A 10,639-nucleotide genomic window follows, 5' to 3' on the forward strand; every position below is an offset into this window, starting at 1 on the left:
GAATTTTCATTCTTAAAAAGAAAATATATCTTTCTTAAGGAGTGTCAATGGATCCTGACATGATAGATGCCATTCTGATACAAGCTGCTTTAAATGACAGAGAGCAGAGAGACCTGGAGGTGAAGAATAACATACATGTTGGGTCAAGAGAGAAGTCAGGGTTTAAGAATGAATTTTTCAAAAGGGGATTTAAGAGGAAATGGGATGGAGCATTGATGGAAGGACTGAGGTCAGTAACAGCTTTCCCATTTCCAAGCATGAGGGAGGCTGATACAGGCAGAAGTGCTCTGCCTTTATTTCCATACCCCGAGACAACCCCTCACCCAGACTACCCAGAGAAGAGAGGTGTTTTGGCAATCATCCACCAGTCACTGGGCCCTCATCACTAGGATGCTTTTGAAGGAATACTGCCTGAAAGATTTTACCCACTAGTATCTTCAGGATGTTGCCACAAACATTGATCATCAGTCTCCTCTATTAGATTTCTAGGATGTGATATCCAAAACTCACAAGGAATGCACATAATTCTGTTGTTTATAAAAAAGCAACACTACCAAAAATTGGGCACAAGACCCAAATACACATTTTTTTTTTAAACAGAAGACATACAAATTGTCAACAATATATGAAAAGGTGGCTAGGAATGCTCACCATCAGTGAAATGCAAATCAAAACATCAGGCCTGTAATTTCCAGCTACTTGGGAGATGGAGACAGGAGGATTACAAATTCAGGGCCTGCTTAGACTACAGTGAATTCAACGTCAGCTTGGTCAATTTAGGTCATCCTGTCTCAAAACTTAAAAAATAAATAAATAAAAGAAGTCTGAGGTTGCAGCTCAAGGGTAGAGTGGTTACCTAGTATGTGGAAGGCCCTAGTCAAACCCCAGTACAAGAAATAGATAACACTCCCCCACCCCTGCAGAAGGACTATTATGAAAAGATAGAGGTGGGTATATCCTGAAAAGTGTGTGGTACAAAATAACTTCTTTACATGTAGGAAGGAATGTAAACTGGCATGGATATTATATGTAGTGTATTCCTAAAAATTAAAAATAGACAATATGAATTCCATTTATAGCATATAAGCAAAGGATATCCAATCAGCATCTCAGAGACATGTTCACTGAAGCATTAGTCACAAAAGTCATGATGAAGAAATAATCTAAGTACACTTTGATGGATGACTAGATAGAAAAAACTTGTGGTACATACATAAAATGGAATGTTGTTTAGCTATGGAAAGAGGAAACTCGCATCAACATGGAGGAAGCTGGAGGATGCAATATAAAGTGAAGCGTGATTATTAAGCAGCATTTGTTTTTCTGTGTCTGAAACTGGAAATGTCAGCTCATAAGCAGAGAATACCATATGATTGTCAGGGAGTAGAGCATTAGTGGGAAAATGGGGAGATGTTGGTCAAAGGATTCATACTTGCAGTTATAGTAGGAGCAAGAGCTAATTATGACAACATGAGATGCAGCAGATGTGTTAATCAATTTGACCATGAGAACCATTATGCAATGTGTATGCAAATCATGCCATCATATCATAAACCTTGAAGATTTAACCTTTATTTATCTATTGAATATTTTAAAACTGAAAGGATAAAGGAAACACAATGCTGGCCAAAGACCAATACTGAAAAAAAAATAAAGATATAGATAAGATAGTGAGAACTTTGTTACCTTAGATAAGAAGTTACTGGACACATACATGACCAGGATGCTTAAACAACAGGAAAAGATGAAGGAATGGCTATTAGCTGCAGAGCCAGCAACCTCTGCTATAAGTCCTCTCAAGCAAAGATTTCATCAATTCCATTTCTTTTTACTTCTGGAGATGGAATCCAGAGCCTGGTGCAATCTAGGCTACCACTAATCTACCACTGCGCTACATTCCCAGCCCTGTCCTTTCCATCTTTATGTATTCCAGGATAAGAAGATAAGGCCATTATCCTCCCTGGACCTAGCACCAATTCTTAAACTATTACCTCTATTATCTCTTGCAAAACTGAGATTTAACCCACACAGATATAATCTTCTGTACCTATCATTTACCTGGTCCTTTATCATATATAATTAAAAATGTTTTCTTGAGCCAGGCATGGTGGCACACACCTTTAATCCCAGCACTTGGGAGGCAGGTTGCTGTGAGTTTGAGGCCACCCTGATACTACTGTGGTGGTTTGATTCAGGTGTCCCCCATAAACTTAGGTGTTCTGAATGCTAGATCCCTGGCTGATGAATATTTGGGAAATAATGCCTCCTGGAGGGAGTGCAGGAGGGAGTGTAATGTTGGGGGCGGGCTTATGGGTTTTATAGCCAGTTTCCCCATGCCAGTGTTTGGCACATCCTCCTGTTGCTGTGGTCCACCTTATGTTGGCCAGGGGGTGATGTCCACCCTCTGCTCATGCCATCGTTTTCTCCAGCCATCGTGGAGCTTCCCCTCAAGCCTGAAAATAAATCTCTTTTTCCCAGAAGCTGCTCTTTGTTGGGTGATTTCTACCAGCAATGTGAACCAGACTACAACAGTAAAGTGGTACCAGGAGTGGGGTTGCTGCTAGACACCTGACTATGTGGATTCAGGCCTTTGTAGCTGATTTTCAAGAGGAATGTGGAAGGATTTGAAACCTTGGCCTAAGAGATGCCTTCCAGTTCTGTAAGTACAGCTTGATGGACTATTCTGGTCTGAGCTGCATGACCTGAATGCAGTAAGAACTATAGACTGTGAGGCTTGGCTTATGAGGATGAAAAAGAGCTTTGCTTGGACTGGGCTAATACTTTGTGTGAGAATCTTGCTCCTATGCCCATTTCCTAAGAAGTTGTGCAGAGTTGCTTTGTGCAGAAATGAACTGGTGTGAGTAGAGGGATATGGCACAGAAAGAAAAATCTTTGGGTGAGCTGTTGCCTGTTCAGCTGCAACTGAGAGATTACAACCTTTGAGACTGGGCTAGCTGACCTGCACTGGGACAACTAGAAGAATGTACACTCTTTTGAAAGGGCCTGAGTACTCAAGGAGTCCTGTTCTTCAAAGTCTGCTTTATTCCCCCCTGGATAAACAAATTGGCACTCTACCTGGTATCGTGGAGTAAAAGAAATGCTGGAAAGAGGGTCATTGAGTTTGCAACATGGTCTTGTGTTTTGGAAGTGGCCATGGGCAGTGTGAAGCGGGTTTGCTGGTTGCCTGCATAGAGACCCCATGGGGCCATGAGGATGAACCATGGCTTGCAGTGGGGACACAGTGGAGATGCCGAGAACATGACATGGCTGCCAAGGAGAGCTGCTGGCCCCGATGACGTTTCCCAGGACTGTGAGTAGCCTAGCTGGAGGGGCAGAATTGGATTGCCAGAGACTTGTTGCTGGTTAGAATTATCAGGCTTGAAGATTTGTCACTGGCTAGAGTTGCTTGACTTGAAGCTACAGAGTTTGATGTTTGTCCTACTTGTTTAAGTCTTGTATTGGTTGAATGTTTCTTTGCTATGCCCAATGCCATCTTTTGCAGTGTGAATATTTATTCTGTGCCATTATGGGTTTTTTGAGGTTATTTTTTGGTATTATGGCTCAGTTAAAAGATCTTGGACTATGGGGATGTTTGAACATCATTGGAATTGATTAAAAAAAACCTATGGGGACTTTTAAAGTTGGACTGAATGCATGGCATTTAAAATCATGTATGTTCATCAGTTTATTGGGGCCAGGGGCGAAATGTGGTGATTTGATTCAGGTGTCCCCCATAAATTTAGGTGTTCTGAATGCAAGATCCCCAGCTGATAGATATTTGGGAATTAATGTCTCCTGGTGTGAGTGTATTGTTGGGGTGGGCTTATGGGTTTTATAGCCAGTTTCCCCATGCAGTGTTTGGCGCACCTTCCTGTTGCTGTGGTCCACCTTATGTTGGCCAGGAGGTGATGTCCACCCTCTGCTCATGGCATCATTTTCCCCTGCCATCGTGGAGCTTCCCCTTGAGCCTGTGAGCCAAAATAAATCTCTTTTTTCCCAGAAGCTGCTCTTTGTTGGGTGATTTCTACCAGCAATGTGAACTGGACTACAACAACTTCGTAGTGAATTCAGCCTGGGCCAGAGTGAGATCCTACCTCGAGAAACTAAAAAAAAAAAAAAAAAAAAAAATAGTTTCCTTGAGGGCTGGAGAACTATCTTAGTGGTTAAGGTGCTTATCTGCAAAGCCTAAAGACCCATATTCAACTCTCCAGGTCCCACGTAAGCCAGACACACAAAGTGACACAGCATGCAAGGTTTCATATGCTGCACACACAATGGCGCATGAGTCTGGAGTTTGACTGCAGTGGCTGGAGGTCCTAGTATGCCAATTCTTTTTTCTCTTTCTATTTCTCTTTCTCTTTTCTTTCTCACTCTCTCACTTAAAACAAAGCAAGTCTATTGGGCTTTTCTTAAAAAAAAAATGTTTCCTTGAAGAGAAGTTGTTTTTTTTTTTTCCCCTAACAGCTACTAGTTCATGTTACTATTCCTGATCCAATTTATTCATGTTTTCTGCATATGTGTGTGGACTATAATTAGTGTGTGTGTGTGAGTGTGCAGATGTGTGTGCCTTGTGCAAGTATGTGTGGATACCAGAGGGGAACCTCAGGTGCCCTCCGCTATTGCTGATCTGCATATTCCCTTGAGACAGTCTCTCCCTCAACCTGGTGCTTCTGTTTTCAGCCAGTGAGTCCCCGCATTCTCCTGTCTCTGTCCTCTCTCCCCGTACAGGACTGGAATGGTAGATGTGCATGGTTATGCCCAGATTTTTATGTGGGTGCTGGGAAACTGAACTCAAGTAGCCTCATGTTCTCTGCAGCCCTCATGCTTAAGCAGCAAGTGCTCTTACCCACTAAGCTAATCTCCCCAGCCCATTACTCATCATTATTTCTGACTTCAATGCCTGTGTGGGTTATTTGAGAATAGAAGTTGCTGTTCATTTATTTAATTATCAGGTATTTCTGAGCATCACAAAGTTTTGGTACCATCCTTCCTCCTAGGGTCAACTATCTGAATAGAACAATCATAATCTCTACTTACATGGGATTTCTAGTCTGTTAGGTGAGGGGGGGCTAATAAGCAATAAACAATTAATCAACTGGCAGATAATTATATGGAGTGGTAAGTACTATACAGGAGACACAACAAAGTAATTGGAGTTAGCAAGAGCCCCTGTTTTTCTGCTTCTTGCTCTCATTCCTAGCACTGTTTGCACTACACTCCAGTTTCCTTTGCCAATATTATGCCTGGGGCTTGTCATTTCCAAGAAGGTTGCAGATCCCTCTCAAGTCATGGCCAAAAGCAGCTCATGTTGAACCATTAATTCCTAAGCTTTCAGCTGCCTTCCCTGCCCATGACCCATCCTTCTCCCCATGCCATCCAAGCTGCTGGTCTCACCTAGGAAGAAGACTCCTTTTCTTCTCCTAAAGTCAGTCCTCCTGTGCATTTGCTGGTCACTCTCTTCCCTGTCTGTAGAAAGCTTATAGGGCCAGTTTCTTCTCACTTCTGATAGCTTCCATGAAAAGACCCTGACCAACCCTCCTATTAAAATTACCCTTATTTCTACTTGCTCTTATCACTTTGTTTTGTTTACTCTGTACAGTGGGAATGATGAGGTCTACTCCCATGATTATCATGATTGCAAGAGGAGACCATTGTAGAAACCTCAGGACAGTGCCTAGAAAACACAACCAGATACTAAGAGATGGGAGTTTATTCCCTTGATCTTTCAAATTTATAACTAATCTGTGTCATACTCCACTGAAGATTGATGGTAATTATCCTGAACAATGATGCTGGATAAACTAAGGGTCGCTGCTCAGAGAAATCATAACTATAAATACTTAAAACACCCTCTGCCACCCCTTCTTTTTGGAAAAGTATAAATAAAATTTATCAACTTAATATTTATTGCCGTAAGCTCATAGTTAATTCCTTCTACCCAGCCAGGTTGTATGACGGTGCATTCTACTAAACTCAGTGAAGCTGTTGTCTCCACAAGTGCTGTTGAAAGAGACCAAATTTTTGTCTGTAAGCCCCATATTTAGCAGTAGATCACGGCACTTAGATATTTCTTCAGGGAGTATTAATTGTAGGGGAAAAGTGATGGCATCTTATTTAGGTTGTCTGGAAAGTCAAAGAAAGATTATAATTTATAGTTACTATGGTAGCTAATTATACCTTTAAGGATATGCCAGTTGCTGTTAAGAAAAATACAGCTTTGATCATAGCTGAGACCCTTGTTGGGGAATCAAAGAAAAAAAGATTTTTTTTTAAGTAAGATTTGCCAACTTAAAAATTCTCTACCTACTGAGACCACATTTCTCTTTTTGTTTTCAAGATGATAAAATTTGTACAAGTTCTAATAGTGTAGGACAATTTGTGAAATGCTGACCTATGTGTTTTAACCTCTACATAACATTAAGCATGTGTTGTTCCTTAATTCACTGAAGTGAATTCATTATTTGTCAAACTCACTGCTTTGATCAAAGGTCTCATTCAGGTTACAATGGGACAAGACAAATGTGTGAAAAAATATGTTTCAGACAGAACAACTTTTCAATTTTTCTTTATTTTAAATTATTTTTATTTCTTTGTAATCAGAGAGAAGGGAAAGGAAAAAGGGAAAGGGAGAGAGAACAAGAATGGGTGAACCAGGGTTTCTTGCTGCTGCAAATGAACTCCATAATATATGCCACTTTATGCATCTGTCTATATGTAGTACTGGGGAATTGAATCCCAGATGCGAGGCTTTGTAAGAATGCACTTTTAACTGCTGGGCCATCTTCTCCACCCCAGGACAAATTTTTCTACAATTACCCCATGACTGCAGAAGTCTAGGCAAAGTCCTTCTAAGTTTAGGAGAGAAAGTGAGTGAGAGGAGCAGAGAAAGAGTGAGAGTCAAATCTGGAGGGCTCTGCATTGCATGCCCTCCCTTTGGATAGAAGAGTCAGTGAGAGAAAGGAGTTGTGTGGCCTCTCCTGTTAGAACCAATGAACATTGTACATTCTGCAAGACCCAGACCTGGAGCACATGCGTGTGGCCCCACAGTGGTACAGGGAGATGCTGGACACTCCTCTGAGAGGGCAGCAGAGGGACAGAGCAGATTGAGAGAGGTACCGGACATTGCCAAAGGCTGGGCAATATTGCTGAAGAGGTACCAATGATTAACCATTACGTATCAACTTTCTCGACTCCCAAACCCCATTCTTCCCTGCTTTGAAAACCCTTCTGAGTTTAGAGCCAGGCAATATAAAGCCAGAGAATAAATTCCTTTTTATAATTAATGAATGAATTTATTTATTTATCTATTTATTTATTTGAGAGAGAGAGAGAAAAAAAAAAGAAAGAGAGAGAGAGGCTGATAGAGAGAGAGAATGGGCACACCAGGACCTGTAACCACTGCAAATGAACTCCAGACTCATGTATCCCCTTGTGCATCTGGCTTAAGGAGGTCTTGGGGAATCAAACCGGGGTCCTTAACTTTCACAGGCAAATGCCTTAACTGCTAAGCCATTTCCCCAACCCCAGAAAATAAATTCAGATTTTAATGATTTTTGGCCTAAACTGCTGTATCACTTTTCTCATCACTTTGACCAAATATTTGACAGAAGCGACTCAAAAGAAAGGTTTATTTTGCCCCATCAGTTTCAGGGGATGTCAGTCCATCATGGGGGGGGGGGTGTAAAAGATGGGGGCAGGAGCAACTCAGTCTGTAGGAGTGGAAATGCCATCTGCTGCTTCTTAAAATTTGTCCAAACAGGAACCAAGACTGCAGGCTGGGAGCAGGAGAAGCTGTCACCTTGAAAGGCCTGCTTTCAGTGACCCACTTCTACCAGCCAGTCACCACCTCCTAAAGTGGCATAGACCTCAAAATAGCACCACATTCTGGGGATTGAATATTCAAAACAGGAGCCTGTGGGGGATGTTTCAGATCCAAATCATAATATTCTGCCTCTGGCACTCAAAGGCTCATGGACATCTCATAATGCAAAGTGCATTTAGTCCACCTTCGAGAGTCCCCTAGTCATAACAGTTCCAAGGCTGTTCAAAAGTCCAGTGTCTCTTTAGACTCAAAATAAACTCTTAATTGTGTGCCTCTGTAAAGTGAAAAAGAAAGTTACATACTTACAATATGCAATTGTGTATATATTTCTATGCCAAAAAAGGAAGATTGGGAAAGCAGCAAGAAAAGTGGGAGCCAACTCAAGACCAAAACCAGCTAAGCAAACATTAAGTCCTGAAACATCCCAGACACATGGTATTATCATGTGAGTTCCAACCGACTTAAGTGACTCCCTCATATGGTCTTGCCACTTGCAACAGCCATAGGCTATCTCTTGGGATGGCTGCATTTGATGCCTTCCACTTTCTTTAAACATTTCATTTTCCTGAAATCATCAATATCTTTGGGTCTCCACTGAATAGACTGTATCTGAACATATGCTCCATACATTGGGCCTGAGATCCTCACTGTAAGAATATAAGCCTACCACACACTGCCTGGTTTCATTGGTGTTTTTTAAAAAATTCTGGAACCTTGGTGCAAACCTACATGTCTTCATCACTCTTAATGCTCGCTCTGTCCACAAAACCAACACCATGTTGGTGTATTACCAGGCTTAGTGATCACCTAGAGATGTGACTGAATCCCTTTAGACTAAGACTGATAGGGCCTTTGTGTGTTTCTGCAAGCTGGACCAAGGAAACCACTTCCATGGGGGTCTCCTTTGAGGCGGGCACACTGCAGACTCTTCTCAAGAACCCTTCTTTCATATGAAAGCCTTTCAAGCTAGTTTGTATTTTCACACTCTAAGGCTTACAATGGATGTACTCTTGACTTCAAGGCACCTTTTTCTGTTTTCCAAATGTCAAGTGCACAGCTTTTCCCTAATGAGTTAATCTCTAATTAAAAAAAAAATTAGGGCTGGAGAGATTTTAGGCATTTGCCTGTAAAGCCTAAGGACCCATGTTCAAACTCCCACATAATCCAGACAAAGGTGAGGCAAGCACAAGGTCTCACATGCCCACAAGGTGGCCAAAGAGTCTGGAGTTCAATTGATTGTAGTGGCTAAGGCCCTGGTGCCAATTCTCTCTCTCTCTCTCTCTCTCTCTCTCTCTCCCTAAAATAAAAAATAAAAAGTTAAAATTAACTTATTTGACGCTAATCTTTAACAATTGCAGTCACTATGTTCACACCCACTTTGTCCTCAAATTTAAAATTATTTATTTTATTTTATTTATTTTGGAGAGAGAGAGAGAGAGAGAAAGGCGGAGAGAATGGGCATGCCATGGCCTCCAGACACTGTAAACAAATTCCAGATGCATGTGCCACCTTGTGCATATGGCTTACGTGGGTCCTGGGGAATGAAATCTGGGTCTTTTGGATTTCCAGGCAAGTGCCTTAAGTGCTTTGCCATCTCTCCCGCCTTGTCCTCAAATTTAAATGCACTCAAACTTACTCCTTTGCCAAACTACCTGATTTTACAGCTTTCTGCTGTTTGCCACTCTAACCTTTCACTATAAATCTGGTTAAGAGAAGCTAGTAATAGCCACGCTACTACCTGGATGCTGTGCCATCTCGAGGTCCCCTCTGCCAAATAAGGTTTTCATTATTTTTGTTTTTTACTTTCTTTTTTAAAATTTTATTTAATTTACTTTTTCTCAATTTTTAAAACATTTCCCATGATTATAAAAAACATCCATGGTAATATCCTCCCTCCCCCCTTATTCATTATTTTTGAATTTAGTCTTACTCAAATTTTCAGGGCCCAGACTGAGCATAGCCATATTCTTTGAGAGAACATGGCATGAATTATATTTATGGCCCAATTCCCGATAGAGTTCTGATTCTCTAGGACACTGCATGAGCCCAGACTTTACTATCCACAATTGTCTTAGCCTTCCAGCCATCCAATCCCAGCCCGTGTGCCGAGAATGGATAACATCTCTTATCTGCACCCCCAAACTCTTCCTCCCACAAATCAGTTCTCTAGAGCTCCAAGTTTTTAAGTTTATTACAGTGAAAATCCTACTTATTGGACTCAATATTCTGTGTTACTGTTTCCCCTGCTATGACCCAATACCTGACAGTAGCAATTTAAAGAGAGGAAGGTTTCATCCCCGGTTGTAGGGATTTCAATCCATTAGGTCGTGGAAGGCGCTTGGAAGGGACAGCTCAGTCCGCAGAGGTGGGAGTGTGCGGCTGCCGCCTGCGCATCACGGCCAGCCAGGAAGCAAAGGTCCCAGGCCAGAAGCCAGCAGGCGGTGGGGGTGTCTTCAAAGGACTGACCTCGGTGACCCATTTCTGTCAGCCAGGCCCCACCTACTAAAGCATACATAGCCTTCAAAAACAGTGGCACAAGCTGTGAACTTAACGTTGAAAGCATGAGTCTGTGTGGAGCATTTCAGATCCAAACCATTACCAAGCTTGTGAAATAGCTCATGAATTAAGACTAGCCTTTTTCTATCAAACAGAAATGAAGTAGCATTGTGCATTAAGTCTCCTTGTTTTAACACATTAGCTGCTGAAATAAAGTTCAAGTCCAGAGCGGAGTTTTGTATCAAGTCAGAAAAGCAGAATCGTTTCAAGTCCAGAAGCCATAGTTCCTTCTTAAATTAAAAAAAATAAAATTGGGCTGGA

At 41.7% G+C, this 10,639-nt stretch overlaps 1 pseudogene; it reads left to right on the forward strand.

Annotated features, from left to right (window-relative positions):
* LOC101602662 overlaps positions 1-10,328 on the forward strand; it is a 52,351-nt pseudogene extending 42,023 nt beyond the window's left edge.
* Positions 10,329-10,639: the final 311 nt, after the last annotated feature.

The sequence above is a fragment of the Jaculus jaculus genome, chromosome 9 (assembly GCF_020740685.1).
Source record: "Jaculus jaculus isolate mJacJac1 chromosome 9, mJacJac1.mat.Y.cur, whole genome shotgun sequence".
In the NCBI taxonomy this organism is placed as follows: Eukaryota; Metazoa; Chordata; class Mammalia; order Rodentia; family Dipodidae; genus Jaculus; species Jaculus jaculus.